This window comes from Megascapheus bottae, unplaced genomic scaffold (assembly GCF_031878675.1).
Source record: "Megascapheus bottae isolate mThoBot1 unplaced genomic scaffold, mThoBot2.hap1 HAP1_SCAFFOLD_108, whole genome shotgun sequence".
In the NCBI taxonomy this organism is placed as follows: domain Eukaryota; kingdom Metazoa; phylum Chordata; class Mammalia; order Rodentia; family Geomyidae; genus Megascapheus; species Megascapheus bottae.
In genome coordinates this window covers 515,065-532,815 of record NW_028327407.1, presented here as the reverse complement: position 1 = coordinate 532,815, position 17,751 = coordinate 515,065, and the positions used below count along the sequence as shown (strand labels likewise).

At 41.2% G+C, this 17,751-nt stretch overlaps 1 long non-coding RNA gene across 1 annotated transcript in view; it reads left to right on the top strand.

Moving 5' to 3' along the window:
- The window catches only part of LOC150039890 (uncharacterized), a 78,642-nt gene extending 61,454 nt beyond the window's left edge, over window positions 1-17,188 (top strand). Inside the window, exons 2-3 of the long non-coding RNA XR_016534193.1 lie at window positions 14,117-14,172; window positions 17,115-17,188. This is a non-coding gene — a long non-coding RNA (uncharacterized LOC150039890). The remainder of the gene's footprint in view (window positions 1-14,116; window positions 14,173-17,114) is intronic.
- The last annotated feature ends 563 nt before the right edge of the window (window positions 17,189-17,751 follow it).

Genomic DNA, 17,751 nt, shown 5'->3' with positions numbered 1-17,751 from the left:
TTCTGGATGTTTGGTTTGGTCTTATGTTCAGTTGCTTGGTGAGTCTGTCATTCGTTATTTCGGTGGGTCGGTTGGATGTGGCGCTTGCACCCAGGGCCAGAGTGCTACCCCTGAAGCCCTCTGGGTTCCTGGCTAGAGCTGTGCCACTAGAGCCACAGCGCCATGGCTGATTTTCATGTGGCTGATTGGAGGGTGGAGAGAAGGAGGTCAGGTGAGCTTTACTACACGGGTAGGCCAGGAAGCAGAACCTTCAGATATAAGCCTCCCCCAAGTAGCTAAAATCAGCAGTGCAAGCCAGTGACGTCGGGCTCCCCAGGTTTAACAATGGAAGGCGACGCACTGCAAGCCTTCCAGAAGAAGCTGAGCTGCACCATTTGCAAAAATACCTTCTTAGACCCAGTCACCATACACTGTGGCCACAGTTTCTGTTGACCTTGTCTCTGCCTGTCCTGGGAAGAAAGGCAGACCCTTCCAGGAACTTGCGCTGCCTGCCGGGAACGCACCCAGCACGGAGACCTCAAGTCCGACGTCATTCTGAAGAGCCTGGCAGCCCTTGCCAGAAAAGCCAGCTTCTGGCGATTCCTGAGCTCGGAGGAACAGAAGTGTGGCCCACACAAGGATAGAAGGCAAATCTTCTGCCAGGTGGATAAGGATCTGCTCTGTCCACAGTGCTACTACTCTCAGGAGCACCAGTCTCACAGCCAACATCCTGTGGAAAGGGTTGTTGAAGAGCATCAGGAGGCCATTTTCAATCAGATGCCAACCATCTGGAACAAGATATAAGAAAACCAGAGGAACATACATAAGAAAAGGAGACTCATTATCTAATGAATTCGCTATGTGAACATGTACCGAGAGACCAACAAGAAGGTTTTTGCAATGCTAGATCGGGAATGCCAGGAGGTGGAAAAGCAGCATCCAGAGAACTTCTCAGCCAAGGAAGAGATGTGTTAGAGCAACTCAGCCAAATGGAAACCCAGATGATTCAAAAGAGGTGCCACCTCAGAGAAACCTACCAGGAGCTGATCCACACATACCAGAAGCCAGATCTAGAACATCTCCAGGCTGTCGACTTGACACTGGAGAGTTTTAAGAAGAAGTGCTGGCCTTCATGCCTGGCCCTCGGTGGCCACAGCTCAGTACGCTTCCATTCCCTGGAGTACTGGAAAGACTCAACTAGTGTTGAGGTGGCTATGAGACTCGTACTCCTGAGAGTGAGAGCACTGAGAACAAAGCAGATCCTTGTCTACCTGGCAGTAGATGTGCCTTGTCTCCTTGTGTGGGGCATACTTGTGTTCCTCAGAGCTCAGGAATCGCCAGAAGCTGGCTTTTCTGGCAAGGGCTGCCAGGCTCTTCAGAATGACGTCGTACTTGATGTCTCCCTGCTGGGTGGGTTCGTGGCAGGCAGGTCACGTTCCTGAGAGGGTTTGCCTTTCTTCCCAGGACAGGCAGAGACAAGGTCGACAGAAACTGTGGCTGCAGTTTATGGTGACTGGGTCTAGGAAGGTATTTCTGCAGATGGCATAGCTCAGCTCTTTCTGGAAGGCTTGCAGAGTGTCGCCGTCTATCATTGCAACTGGGGAGCTGGGCATTGCTGGCTTGCATTGTTGGGGTTTTTAGTCCTTTTGACTCCTGACCCGCAAGAGGGACAGAGAAAACAAACCCTGACTAAGCCCAGGCTGAGAAAGGAAAGGGCTGGCTAGTGACCCACCCCCACCCTCCCTCCCTGGAGGGAGGACACTTAGACGTACCAGAGAGACTTGTCAGGGCAAGACTCGTTTATTGGGAAGTACAGTGGGTTAACCTAGGATGCAGGAGCCTATCAGCATAATGGTTGGCAGGGAAGGGGGAGATAGGTGCTGTCCGAGTGGGCTGATGGGCCAATCTCAGAGGTAGCCTAAATCACAGACAAGCCTTCCAACCAGATGAACAGGCAGGTTGAGTCCCTAAACCAGGAAGTGAGCACATTTCCCTGATGTGATATGCCCCATATCTCCTCCCTTTTTGTTTTATTAAGCAGGTGTTTGCCTTACTCGAGATTTTGCCTTACTTGAGAGGTAGTACCCCTCTGGGGATCTTACCCGTCACTGACTACCACTGTAGATCTTCAGACAATTTAACAGTAGGGTTGGCAAACTCAAATGGAGATTTGAAATAGGGTGGTTGGCCAACATCAGTATAGGAAACCCTTCTGCACACCTGCCTATCCTGGTAAGGGCCAGGGCCAACCTCATAGGGTTCCCAGTCTGCCATCTCATAGCACAGCATATTGTTGCTAGACCATCATTAGATGAACAGCTTTAAGTTGATCCTGATCTCTGAGAAACTGAAGGAGCTTATTGATTACACAAGGTGTGAACGTGAATACAGAAAACACTGTAACCAAGGGGCCCACCTACAAAGGGGAGAAGGTAAGGGAGTCAAGCAATTAGTCCAGTCTGTAGGTAGTTTGCACTGATTTCATTTTGGCGGCAGTTGAGAACCTCCTGTAGCCTTTTTAGGCAGATCAAGGCCTGGACGATTTTGGAGGACTACTGCAGTCAGGAAATCAAGTTGATAAGTACAAACTAGTGTGTTTGTGGGCAGCCTGGATAATGATGCCCAGGATGAGGAGAAGGAAGGCAACTGAGGGATCCAACCACAGCTAAGTGCTAAGCAGAGCATCCAGTATGGTCTCCTCATTCCTGTGAGTGAGAGGAAGAAGGAAAATTATACCTCAAGAGGGGGTGCTCTTGGGTAATTATTTTTGAGTTTGCTGTCAATATTTTAAATCTCTAGCTGATACCCAAATTGGGTTTGGTTCTCCCACTGGGAAGACACATCCAAATCCTCTTCCCACACTAATGAGGGGATCAGCGCCTCTCCAGTAAGAGGATCTCTCCAACAGACTTCAACCTTTAAGTAAGGTGTCTCATTAGACCAATGTCTCTGAAAGGCAGTCAGAGGCTTATCCTTGGGGAAATTTAAAATATTTAGTGTAAGCATGGCTGTCCTCAATTGATCATGGGGGTTGCCTCCCCCTTTTTTATTAGTTGATTTTTTAATATTCCAAATCTGAAAAAAAATTTTAAGTGTTTATAGGGACCAGGGGGAATCTTTGATGCATCCCTCTCCAATTTAAGTGAGTCAGTTCACATGGCAGGGATCTGGCTTGAATTATTAGGTGGCAAGTTTAAGAATTACTAATCATATCACCCACTTTACCATCAGATTTCCAGTGTCAGTCTGCAAGGAAGGACAAAGACAGTCCACTCAGTCCATTTGACCAGGATGCATCCCTCTCCAATTTAAGTGAGTCAGTTCACATGGCAGGGATCTGGCTTGAATTATTAGGTGGCAAGTTTAAGAATTACTAATCATATCACCCACTTTACCATCAGATTTCCAGTGTCAGTCTGCAAGGAAGGACAAAAACAGTCCACTCAGTCCATTTGACCAGGTTTAGATGAGCAGCGTTTATGCCAGCTTATTTTATCCAGAGCTGGACCTTTGCCTGTTCACCTCTCCACCCCCAAAATGGTCACACAGGACTATCTTAAGTTCTCTTGACGTTTGATTACCTAAACAGTTTTAAGAGACAGGCAGGCAAAGCTTCGACACTGATAAAAAATTACATTTAAATTTTGATACTTATCTCCAAACTTTAACTCAAGGAAATAAATTCCAAATTCCCCAATGCCGCTGGACTAAACAGGATACAATGTTTACGAGGTAAACAGCTTTATGCATTTCAATACCAGATTTTTTTATTTTCCTGAAAAATATTTATTTTTAAATAGTTTTTGAACAAAAGGAATAATCACAGGCTTATTTACTGACTGCCAATTATTTACCCAGTCTATGCATCTTATTTTAGGAGAAAGGGAAACCTAATAGGATAGAGGGATTTGTAGGAGAGTCCAGGTGTTGAAGAGTCTGTCCTTTCATTGATTCTCTCAGAAGTGGGCTTTCTGCAAAAACTTGACCATTGTTCTTGCTGTTCATGGATATCTAGTTATTATATAAACAAGATTCTTCTGAGGCTCCAACATATCCATTATGTATGTCTAGTAGCTTATTCTGATCAAGTGATTTGCATACTTTTCTCATTAGTTTCTTTCACTAGAGGAGACCTGGGAATTATATACCAAGTAGGGATTCTTTTTTCTTTATGTAACCAAACAAATGTGGAGTCTTCTGTGTTTCTGAGACATCATTGGAAGGTTAGTGGCTGAGTGATTGTATGTCTGGTAGGGAAGGCAGAAGTAAAACAATACCAGATTTTTAATGCAGATTTTATAATCAGAAAACTCCTACTAACTAGTTTCTCTTTAAAATAATGCAATAATACTTTGAAACATTGGAAAACATTCAAACCTAATAGTTTTCTTGAAGTTTAGTCTTAGATTTACCCAATTGCTATTGTGTTTCAATTATGAATTTATCCATTGTTTTGGAGCAGACAACTTAACTTTGAACATATTCACTTACACCCATTCAGATATGCAGTCATACTCAAAGATCTTAAAGCACACAAAATTTATATCGGCCGTACATTTTAAAAATGATTCACACACACACACACACACACACACACACACACACACACACACACACATACACCCACACACAACAAGGATCCATGTTTGGGATGGGAATCAATTTCACCATAATACTTTTTGCAGATGAAAGTTGGGTGACAGTCTTACACCTAGGAGAACTAAGACTGAAGTCTGCGACCTGCCACCAACTGTCTCCAGACTGTCACCTCAGCAGATTGTTAGGAACATGGAAACTGGACTAAGCCTGCAGCTGCTTTGTCTGGCCTTGGCTCACCTCACTTGCAGCCAAGTGGGAGGGGCCATACCAGGCCCTAGACCTATCCCAGTTGTGGTACTTCCCAGAAATATTCAAAAAGATAACAAAGATGCGTGCATGAGAACACACACAAAAACCACATATTTAGAACTGGTACCAATTTCAAAAATAAAAGTGAACAAGGAAATATACTCAAGGAAAAGCAAGAACAAGACAGAGAGCAGAGATTTTTAAGAAACTCCTAAACTTCTGATGGCATGCCTGGCCTTAAACTACCAGTGTGACAGAAAGACCAAGAGGCCCTGAACTCAGGGGCCGCCTCTCCTATGGAAATTTCCATTCCCTGATAGCTGGCCGGTGAAGGCCATCCTAACCTACTCTCAAACAGAGACAGACACTGACTTACAACAGAAAATGGGACTCAATCGGATACATTTAACACAAAAACATGAACTCACATAAATGTTCTCACCAAACAACTTATTTAGATTATACATGTCTTGTCAGTGAAACTCTCAGGCATGCCCTGTTACTGACAAGAAATCCAGAAGGGGGTCAAGGCGTCCCTTGACCACCCAGGCCTTAGAGAGTTTGCTGCATCCAGCTTTTTGGCTCACAGTGCACTTTTTAGACAGACATAAAGGGTGGTCAGCCAACTTTTACTTACCTCTGGATGCCTTTGCTTTAAATCTGGGCATCTTTTCCAAAAATGCTGTTATAGGAGGAGGAGTAGAAAAACGCAATCCTTTAATGCAATAGCATAAATATACAAATTATTAGAAATTGATGAAAGACTTCAGAGACCTGGTTGGGTGGCCCCCATGAGAATACTGCAGGGAGATCATGAAAAAACCTGTATTTGAAACTTGTATTTGCTTGATCCTTATGATAACAAATATGAAGAGTTCTGAAGCTGTTTCTGTAGTAGCTCGAATTGTTTTTCCTGCCAGTACTCCACTACTCAACCCACAGGGGGCCATGCGATTAGACTGTGGCCCCTAGAATTGAGGGAGCAGTTCTATGCCAATTTTTTCATAACTAATGCAGTCATCAGAGAATCCCACAACGTCTGTATCTTGTCTCACCCTATAGATTATAGGGCAGGTCCCCTTTAAGAACAGAGGCTGAATGGCTCTGGCCAGGACAGGGGGCGTGCCATTTGCTAAGATACTGCTAGGCCAGCTACACCCAGGAGCTATGGCCTGCCGCAGTTTCTAGGAACTGGGAACTTAAAGCCTGAGAGGAGATAGTAGCTCCTCAGGGACAGGATATTTTAGGTAGAGTTAGGCCTTTTGTCTGGCCTGAAAAATGTCCCTGTGGGGGATCAGGTCTTATCCATCTCCTAGGGCAATCTCTTTTAAAGTGGCCTTGCTGGCCACACCATAACAAATTCCTCTTCCAGCCCCATTGAAAGAGGTAAGGGTGGTAGAAAGCGCCTAGCCAAGTGAAGACCGCAACCAGCGTCTGTGAGTGGTGGGCTTGAGTGCCTCCATCCTTAGTGGCAACTATCCACCTCCCAATAGATCTTTCCTTTATTCCTGTACAGGCCAGTTTGTGGTCTGCGGTCATCCCCTCCCTGACCTGCATAAACTGATCTTGGAGGGACCCCGAGGGGAACTTCCTTTGGAGGCTCTGTTCTACTCATTCTATAAAGATGGCAAGGTCCTCAGTAGCCTTCTGTGTAATTATTGGAGGCTCTGAGGGGCATTCTTCCATTTTTTTCAATGCAGCCAATCTGAAAGCCCACTCTTGTTCTTGGTAGGAGGCAGGGATAGCAGCCTGCTGGAGGACTGTGGAAAAGTGATCACTGGATCCTGATAGCATCCCATAAGTCACAGGAATTAACAGTGTGGTACCTCTCAGCCTGGGCATGGCACTATTCATTAAAAAAGGCACACCATTTGAGGTACAGAAGACCAGGGAGCACAGCCTTGTATAAATTTTTCTAGTCTTGGGTGGTGCACTGTTGGTGAGCCAGGCCTTGGAGGATGGTTTCGGCCAAGGGCAAATTAGGCCTATCCTTGGAGACTGCTTGCTTAAGCTACTTTAAATCTTAGGCCTCCCAGGGATACCATTGGGTCAGTCTATTACCCCGAGCATTAGCATTTACTGGGAAAGCCAAGCATGGTGGGAAAGTGTAAAATAGTGGCTTAACCCACACTTCTGGTTTAGGGGAGGAGCCACCATTATAGAATGGCAGCTTAACTTCCTCTTTCGGTTTAGGGGAGGAGTCACCATTGTAAACTGGTGACTTAGCCTCCTCTTCCAGTTTAACATGAGGTGGTGGATGGTTTTCATGGGACACGGGATAGGAATATAGCAGAGGCCGATCGGCACCCCAAAAGTATGCTGCAAATTCCGGGGCAGGAGCACTTAGTGTAGGGCTCAGGGGCCTGGCCCCAGGATCAAAGGGGACCAAAAATCCCTCCTTAGGGTGAGGCTCTAAACACTTTTTTTCTGAGTAGCGGGAGGGCTAACTCTCCACAACTCTGAGCACTCCTCAATTAAAGTTTCCTTGGTGCTAGATGTAATTGAGCAAGGAGAGAAGCAGGCCTTAAGGGTGGACAAAGTTAGATAGACCCCGAGGGGAGGGTCCTCTCCCAAGTTAATCTTCCTCCTTCTTATCAGGCACTTGTCCCATGTGACCCAATTGAAAAGACTGGCTGCAATTAACCAGGAAGTGGTTTGTATTAAGGCCTCCCCGAGCCCCTCAGTTTGGGAATCCGAGATCTCCAAATCTACACACTTTGAGTGCCGGGTCCTCACTCTTGGTGTAAGTTTTCCCCATTTTTCAGGGAGACCCTTACCTTGTAACCCGCTGGGCTTGACTCACCAATGATCCCAATTCTGATGAGCATTCTTTTCCTGTCCCAAGTTCAGGCACAGAAGGTCAGGGTTTTTAGTCCATTTGTGTCCTGACCCGCAAAAGGGACAGAGAGAACACGCTCTGATTAAGACATGGCCAAGAAAGTAGTGGGCCAGCTGGCCACCTGCCCAGCTCTCCCTCGCCAGAGGGAGGACACTCAGATGCACTAGGGAGACTCATCAGGGCAAGACTCGTTTATTGGGAAGACTCGTTTATTGTATGAATCTCAGGCCTGTTTCTCCTCTTAACTATGAAATCCAACACCTACCACAGTCTTTTCACCATTTCTCCACTTCTGTTTCACGACATGGAGATGCCTCTGGACCTGGTTGGGGTGTTCCTTTATCTGGTCAGTGGGAGTGGGAGCTTTTGGAATGTTGCAAAGAGTTCCCTTATCTGGAGATACCCCAAAGGCATTCTCCAATTTACGGTCAGGCTTGTTTTCCACAGGGGCAACCCATTATTGTGAGTTGAGAGCCTTTTCAGGTGTTGGGAACTCCTCATCTGAGAACCCATCTGGCCTGTCATCTCAGCTATGGGGAAGGGGTGAACAGGAAGATCTCAGTCCAGGCGAGACCATGCCCAAACAAAGAAGCCTCTTCCAAAAACAAAACCCAAAACAAAGCAACAACAAACCCCACCACAATTGAAACAAAAAACCAAAAATTGAACCAATCCTCCCCCAAAACCTTAAACAGAAATACAGGAACCCCAAATTAAAAATAAAGAAAACTGTAACCACACAAAAAGAAACCAACAAATACACAAGCAAAGACAGGCTCCAGTCGTTTGGCCCAGTGCAATGGAGTGCTTGTCTAGCGGGATCCTATTCCTTAGTACCACATTCCTAGACAAAGTCCTGTTCACACTTTCCGCATAGCTGAGATGAGGGGCCCTAGTGCTCCTGGCTTCCCTGTCTGTTGAGTTGGGATGGTGATAACTTCTGAGATGAGTGCAGGGCTCAAGGGGTGAAGACCCTGCCCAAGAGAGGTTCCTAAGGAGTTCCCAACATAACCTGTGGGAGGTTGCCCCATTAACTTGACACACACTCCCTCAGCTACCCTTTAGAAAACACAAGGTGCAACCTCAGAGAACCCTACAGAGGTGCAGAAAAATAATTTGGAATTTTCTTTGTCATCCTGCACTTGGATTGACTCCAAATGGATCAAAGACATCGAGATAAAAGCAGATATACTGAAAAGTTTACAAGAAGGAATCGAAGATATACTAGGTCTCCTTGGCACAGGTCAAAACTTTCTTAATAAGGCCTAAGAAACAAAACAAATCAGAAAAAGATATCAGAGAACATCTGGATAAGTGGGGCTAAATTAAATTGCAGAGTTTTGGTTTGGCAAAGGACATAGCTAGCAAGTTAACTAGAAAGCATACGGAGTGTGAGAAGCTCTTCAGTAGCCATACAATGGACAAAGGCCTCATATCTAAAATATATCCACAGCTCAAAAAATTGAATCACTACCAAACTAATCTCTAAAGAAACAACCATACCATTAAAAGATGGGCCAAAGTCTTAGAGTATTCTCTGAAGAAGAAATAAAATTGGACTACAGACACATTAAGAAATGCTTAACATCTTTGGTCATTAAAGAAATACAAATCAAAAACAACTCTAAGATTCCATCTCACTCCAGTTAGATTGGCCAGAATCAAGCAATTAAAAAACAACAGGGGGGATGTGGCCAGGAGGGATCACTACTACACTGTTGTTGCGAATACAAACTTGTTCAACCACTGTGATGATCAGTATTGCAGTTACTCAAAAGACTAAACATTGAACTCCCCTAGGACCCAGCAATTCCACTACTTGGCATTTACCTAAAAGTCCAGAAACAAGGACATACTAAATCCACTAGCACAACGATGTTCATTGCAGCACCATTTACCATAGCAAAGGGAATGAACCAAACTAGTTATTCCTCAGTTGATAAGTAGATCAACAATATGTGGTATTTATACACAATGGAATTCCATTTCACAGTTAGAAAGATTGCCCCATTTTTAAAGAAATGGAAAGACTTAGAAAAAATCATATTGTAAAGTAAGCTAGACTCAAAGAAACATAGGCTCAATTGATTCCCTTGTTTGCCATAATCAGCAGAAACTTTGGGCTCTCCTAGCAGAGATTTACAATAGAACAAAACCTAGATACATAAGGCCAGAGAGTATGATACTAAATGAAAGGACCTCCAGGATATAGAAACAAGAGCCATATAATCAATGATTGTTGTCCTTAATGTACTGTGTTATCTCGCATATATTTTGCTGTCCCTTGGTTATCTCATATTGTTACAATATTTCACCTTGTTATCTGATATATTGTATATATGTTTGTTGGGTTATTTGAAATTGGATAGGGAAGGGGATGAAAGAACATGAGAAAGTGTTTCACTGTATGTGATGTAATGCACCTTGTATCTGATGAATATAATGTAACTCTTCTATTAATTAAAATATAAACATATGAAGGAAAAGAAAAAAGTTCCACCACCTCTTTATTCATGAAGATCGAGAGAAACTAGGAATCCGTGGAGTATTCATCAGTATAATAATGGCTCTGTATGACAAAACCACAACTAGCATTATACTTAATGGTGAAAACTTAAAGAAATTCCCTCTTAAATTAGGCACAAGACCAGGATGTCAATTCTCTCCACTCCTCTTTAACATAGTATTCGAATTCCTAGCCAGAGCAATAATGCAAGATACAAGCATAAAGAGCATCCAAACTTGAGAAGAGGAACTGAAACTTCCCCTCTTTGCAGATGACATGATTCTGTATTTTAAAAACCCTATAGACTCCACTCCCAAGCTGCTTGAGCTCATTAAAAACTTTGGCAAGGTAGCAGGGTAAAAAATTAACCCTCAAAAATCAACCGTCCCATTAAAAGATGGCACAAAGACTTAAAGCGAGATTTCTTTGAAGAAGAAATAAGAATTGCCTATAGAATTATGAAGAAATGCTCGACATCTCTCCTGAAATAGAAATGCAAATCAAAACAACTTTGAGATTCCACTTCACTTCAGATGGCCATGATCAAGAAATTTAATAAAACGAGATGCTGACAGGTATGAGGCCTGGAGGGATCACTGCTACTTTGATAGTGGGAATGTACACTCATTCAACCACTATGGAAAGCTGTATGGAGGTTCCTCAATAGACTAAACATAGAGCTCCCCTATGACCCAGCAATTCCAATCCTTGCCATTTATCGAAATGTCAAGAAACAAGGACATGCTAAAACCAGTAGCACAAAGATGTTCATTGCAGTAATATTTACCATAGGAAAGATATGGAACCAACCCAGATGCACCTCAGTAGATGTTTGGATCAAGAAGATCTGATATTTATACACTATGGAATTCTATGCTGCCATTAGAAATAATGACAGTGTCCCATTTGTAAAGAAATGGAAAGACTTAGAAAAATTCATATTAAGTGAAGTAATCCAGACACAAAGGAGCATAGGCTCAATGTTTTCCCTCTTTGTAATAGTTAGTAGGGATCTAGGACTCTCCTAGAAGAAGATTACAATATTGAAAAACCTAGATATAGTAATCTAGGATGAGGCTTAGTGAAAGGATTTCCAGAATGTGGAAGCAAGTGTTTCATCTTGTGTGATCTTTGTTCTTAAAGTACTGTGTTGATAGCTAAAGCTAACATGAGCTTTAATTAGACAAAAAGCAAGGTTGTATCACTACACTTGTTTTCAGTTAGGGAGTTTTAACCACACAAACACACAAATATGAATATAACCATGCATGTATGCCTGTGTTTATGCCTTTACACTTATACATACAGTCATGTGTGTGTGTGTGCGTGTGTATGTGTGTTGTCACACACTAATACATTAAAAAGTGAAACTTAAAAAGAAGACTTGTGCCAATGGTAGAGTGCTTTCCTAATATGCACAAAGCCCTGGGTTTGAGTCCTGGGTACCCACATACACAGACGAAGCCAAAAGTGATTCTGTGGTCCAAGAGGTAGAGCACTAGCCTTCAGAAAGTCCAAGGACAGTGCCCAGGCCCCTTAGTTCAATCCCCAGGCCTGGCAAAAGAAAAATAAGTCTCAAAAATAGTTAGAAACAGCTGCAGGCATCTGATTCCTTGAAGATGCCCTTCTTATTAAGCATGGCCCTGTGAATACAAGTTATCTGTATTTTGAGAAATGAATCAACACTACCCTTCACTCTTTAAATTTGAAACTAGTAGGAAAAAAAGAGAAAATATTTCAAGATAAAGGCATAAGTAAGTTTCTTTTTTTTCATTTTTTTATTGTAATTAGTAAAAGGTTTACATGATATTTGCCAGACAGAAGGTGCATTAATTCACATACATTGATACCCTTTCACATGTCTTGGTACCCATTTCCCTCCCCCACCCCTCTTGGTTTTTCCCCCTTCCCTATCAGATTTCAAATATCCAAATACAAATAAATTCAATATATCAGATAACAAAGTGAGATACTATACCAATATGAGATAACCAAGGGACAGCAAAGGAGATGAGAGACAACATAGTACATTAAGGACAACAATCATTCATTATATGGCTTTTGTTTCAATATCCTGGAGGTAAGTAAGTTTCTTAATAGGATGCAAATGACTCAGCAAAAATTGCCATCTGAATTTGAGTGATTGTGTTGCAGTAGGACTTTGGAGGTTAGGATAAAGAGCATTGATGTGAATACTCAGAGTTCCCTCAGCCATTCATCATCTTCAGAACAAACTTTTAATGCAAATAAAATGGTACATTACATATGCTCTTTTCTTCATAATTAAATGAATCACTTTTACTATGATCTGTTTCCAAATTACAGAGAGGGGAAATACAGCAATTATCACATCTCCATCCATGTCTGCCATGTGCTTCATTGTGGAAAAGCAGACATTGCAACTCAACAACCTGATAAGGAGAAGAAACTGAAGAAGAATAAACAGAAATGTTGAAAGGAATTATCACTGAAGCCTCTGCCAAGCTGAAATTTTACTTTGCATGAAGCTAGTTTTTCTCCTCCAGGTTTATCCAAATATGTTGTATTTGTGTATATGTCATCTATATGATAGAGATGGTCAATCTAACACAGTTTTTCTCATATAAGTTTCCTGAAATCCTCTGTAGAAATGTGTAAAACTTTCTTTCCTGAGATTATGCATCTGAGGAAATCAGATTTTACAAAGAAAAATCACAATTTGGAAAACATGTTTGTAGGTCATTCTCTCCTCATTACCAAAAATAGTGAAACCCTAGGGATAAAGTTACTTTTGATAGATATAGTCGCACAGTGTGTCAAGAAAGTATTTTCATGAATACCGTACTAGATGATGCAACTGAATTGATAAGTGGACAGAACTGGACAAAATAATGGTATTGATGTTGGGACATGTATGGGGTCATAATGTGTGTCTCATTGCAGTGCCATATTGAAATAGTAAAGGTGAAGGAACTTGATTTCCTTTTCTATTTGTGTGTGTGTGTGTGTGTGTGTTTGTGCTCACACAAACATTTGCTTGTGCATGCACACACAGGTGAAGATGCATGTGAGTATAAGTGCCATTGGAGGATCTTAATTTCAGATCCTGTCAGATGTCTCTTAGGTGTTTGCCTCCAGGATAATGCTCTACTACTTGAACCACTATTCCACCTTAAGCTTTTTTGTAGTTAACTCTAGACTAACATGTTATGAATTTTCCTACATTATATGAGTTTGAACTGCCATTCTCAGATGTCTATCCCCTTTCCAATATGTGGAGCCATTGACAGACAACTGTTCAATTTTTGTTTCAAGAAGACACCCCTGAAACTTGATTGTATTTGTTTTGAGATGATCCAAATTTCTAATAAAGAAACTTTACACCATTAAAAGGAATAAAAATATTTGAACTTAATTGAAGATTTTTCAGAAAACACCACAGATTTATGAACAGAAATTCTGGATGAAAAATAATATTGAAGAACATCACCTTCAGTGGCTGGGAAAGGTATTGAGTTACTCTTTAGACTGTGAAAGATAGAATCAAGGGATAGATTACTTTCCTTCCTTCCTTCTTCAATCCCTCCATCTCTCTCTCTCCTTTTTCCTTCCTTCCTTCCTTCCTTTCTTCCTTCCTTCCTTCCTTCCTTCCTTCCTTCCTTCCTTCCTTCCTTCTTTCCTTCCTTCCTTCCTTCCTTCCTTCCCTCCCTCCCTCCCTTCCTCCTTTCTTTCTTTTTTTTCTTTCTTTCTTTCTTTCTTTCTTTCTTTCTTTCTTTCTTTCTTTCTTTCTTTCTTCCATTCTTCCTTCCTTTTTCTTTCTTTCTTTTCCTTCTTGGTCCTGGAACTTGAACTTATGGCCTGAAGGCTGAGCTTCTTTTGCTTGAAAGTAGCACTGTACAGATGGAACCACAACACCAATTCTGGCTTTTTTCTGATTAGTTTTTTATTCTGTGTTTCCTTCACAGGCTGAATTTGAAGCTTGATTTTCACATCTTAGCTTCCCGAGTATCTTAGAGTACAGGTGAGATCCACTGATACAAGGGAATTTAATTTCTTATACCTTTATCAGCTCTTATGGATTTCTGAGAAATTTTTGTTTCTAATCTGATCATGCAGAAAAAGTTTATTTGGGAGCTCAATGGATGTAAACTCTTGCACATGTGGATATATTCCTTTTTCTGTATTGCAACATTGAAAAAATGTAGTAATGGCTTTATGTAAGATAATTTATAAAAACATAATTTATTTGTGGTCCTTTTGATTATCTTTTAAACTTTATTGATATTATACAAATATATATGTGTGCCTCTTGTTCCTAAGGGTCTTTTTCCTTATTATAGTTTCTCTGAGTAACTTAATCACAATAGTGACAGTACTAGAAAGTGCTTTCAGTAAGTCTTAGGTGTTAGAATTGTCAGAAATTGTTAATTTCCATAAATAATCTTAATCATTACTCACTTATTAATATTTGCATTTTATTGTCATACCTCATGACTTCATTGTCATTAAAAGCAGACATTTGAATGGTAAAATGACATATGTTCTGATTTCAGGATCACCTTTTTCCAATGTAGGAATCTTTGGTTTTAGAACATTTTGAGGATGACAGACAGTTTTGAAATCTGTTTGTTTTACAGCAGAATGTAGGTAAAATTCCAAAGTTTCATTATGGGTTCTTTATCTCTTCCCCCAGTGTCAGAAGTAGTGAGGGAATTGTCACTGTCACTGTGATAACATTCTACAAGTTCTTTGTTCTTATTCCCTTATTACAAATCTATTTTATTAAAAATCAGAGACCTTTGAGTCTGTATCAGACCAATATTTAAGATTCATACGCCGTAAGTTTGAAATCCCATGTAAACTATGTATCAAAACTTAGGCCATAACTTCAAGAATTCTTTCTCTAGTTTTCAACTAGCTGTAAAAGTCTTAGGTTTCTTTTTCAAAGGAATTTCTACATCTGAATTAAATATTCTCAACAAATCTTTACTACAATTTTACTGTTATTGCAATGTGGAGAGTGAATACAATGTATTTTCAAGGCTCTGCTTCATAGGTTATTATAACGTATTTCCTCTCAAAGTTTTACACAAACATTTCATGTCTCTCATCTAAGAAAAAAAATGTAACAGTTTTACTTTTACAGGACTAGGTGATAACCTTGGTTTAAGGAAAGAAAGTACATATCACCTCCTTCCTTTCACCTTTCCTTCCTTTTATGTGGAAGAACTGATTCAGAATAGGTTAGAAGACATTTTTCAGTAGACATTAAATGCAGGTTCATGAACAACTAAAAGAATATGTGTCATGGTACTTCAAAAGAAGGATGCCAGAATGTAGTATTTACTTCCAGATTATCTGTATGATGTGTAACTTACTAATTTTGCCAGACCTGTGCCATGAAGTTGAGGTCTGAGCACTGTCCTTGGCCTTTCTCAAGGCTGGAGCTGAACCACTGGAGCCATTGCACCATTTCCAACATTTTTTCTATATATATTGTACCAAGGAATTGAACCTGGGTCTTTGTGTATGCTGTGCAAGCACTCTTACCACTAGTCCAATATCCCTGCCCATGTAACTTACTTTTGTTAGGACATGTTTTACTTTATTTCACTCTTCCTTAAGGAGATGTAGTGGAATTAATTAATTTCTCAGGGCCTGTGACTCTCCTTGGGCTTTCTCAAAGATAGAGCTCTACCACTTCAGCCACAGCATCACTTTTGGCATTTGTGTATGTAGTACTGAGGAAGCAAACCTGGATCTTGGTGCATGCTAGGCAAGGACTCTACTACTAGTCCAAACTCCCAGCCCCAGAATTTCACTTAGCATTTGTGCCTCAAATAAAGTTGATCATCCTATGGAGCTTTGAGGGTACACAGAACACCCAAATCTCTGCACTTATCAGTGAATGTTCACTTCATCTCTGTAAAATACCATGGGGGGAGAGGGAGAGAAAGAGAGAGACAGAGAGTGAGAGAGACAGAGACAGAGAGAGAGAGACAGAGAGAGAGAGACAGAGAGAGAGAAAGAGATAGAGGAGAAAGAAAGGATATAAAAGGAAAAAGAGAGGCAATGAAATCAGAGAGGATGCAGGACAAGGATCCAACTAAATTAAAATGGGGAATATGGAAATAGGCAGACATATGAATAGAAATATACATATATTAAGCACAATATGCTCTAATGAGTTTATGAAAACATCAAACATTTTAAGAGTAAAATATTAATGAGTTGTGATTAAGAACAGTAATGATGAACAGGCAGTAAAATAATGTACTTTAAAGCATAAAAATGGGCTGGGAGTGTGGCCTAGTGTTCAGGTGTGCTTGCCTAGCATACACAAAGCCCTGGGTTTGATTCCATGATATCACATACACAGAAAAAGTTGGCAGTGGAGCTGTGGCTCCAGTGGTAGAATGCTAGCCTTGAAAATGTCCAAGGACAGTGGTCAGACCCTGATTTCACACCCCAGGAATGGCAAACAACAACAACAACAAAAACAACGAAATATATCTATAAACAGAGCCACAGGGGAGCCAACATCTGGTGATCATGGCTTAAAGGAAAGAAAGTCAAATAATATTATATACAGGTAACAACCACAAAGTTAAAGTGGAGTAGTCACTCAAGTGGTAAACTACTATCACTGATTCAAAAATCAAAACCAAATAAACAATAAACAATACTGCCCCTACTGCTTAGGCTCAGTAACCAGGCTTTAAGTTCAAGATCCAGAACGGGCAGCATAAAGAAAATTTTAGGCCAATGGCTAAGAAAACACATTTAGAAAACTAGGGACAATAAAAATATACTAATGGAGATTACTGATAAGTACAGAATAAATAGAAAGTTCCAGAAATATGTACAATGAAATTTTAACGTATGAGCTCTGACTACAATTTGTGACTATACTATTACAAGAGCAATGAATAAGTCATTTACTCACTGATTTGATTCCAACAGTATAAACTAATATCTGATGGACAAAATGAAATGGAGAATTTAGTCTCAACCTTCTACATATTTGACCAGATATGTAAGTTCAATCTTTTTTTTGTGGGTCATGGGGCTTGAACTCAGCCTGGGTGCTGTCCTTGAGCTCTGCAGCTTAAGGCTACTGTACTATCCCTGGGCCTGGGCATTCTTCCTGAGCTCTTCAGCTCAAGGCTAACACCCTACCCTTAAGCCAAGCCCCACTTCCTTTTTTTCTAGAGGCTAATTGGAGCTAAGAGTGCCAGGTCCTTTTGTGCTGTGGCTGGCTTTGAACCTTGATCCTCAGATCTCAGCCTCCTGAGTAGCTATGATTACAGGTGTGAGTCAATATACCCTGCCATATGAGCCCAGTGTTAATACAGTTTATCATATAAGTTCATTCTTAAGATGGTTTATTTCTCCCACTGCGTCTTTTGTCCTGGAATTCATGAAGGAAATTTTTATCTGGCCGTAACAAGAGAATATAGCACTTGGGGCAAAAATTCAGCCTAGGAACCCTGCACTGGAAGCCAAGATGTAGAACACCTCTATAGCCACCATGACATTCCCCTTGGCACTGTGGTAGACAGGTAAGAAAGTGATCCAGACACTGCAGAACACCAGCATG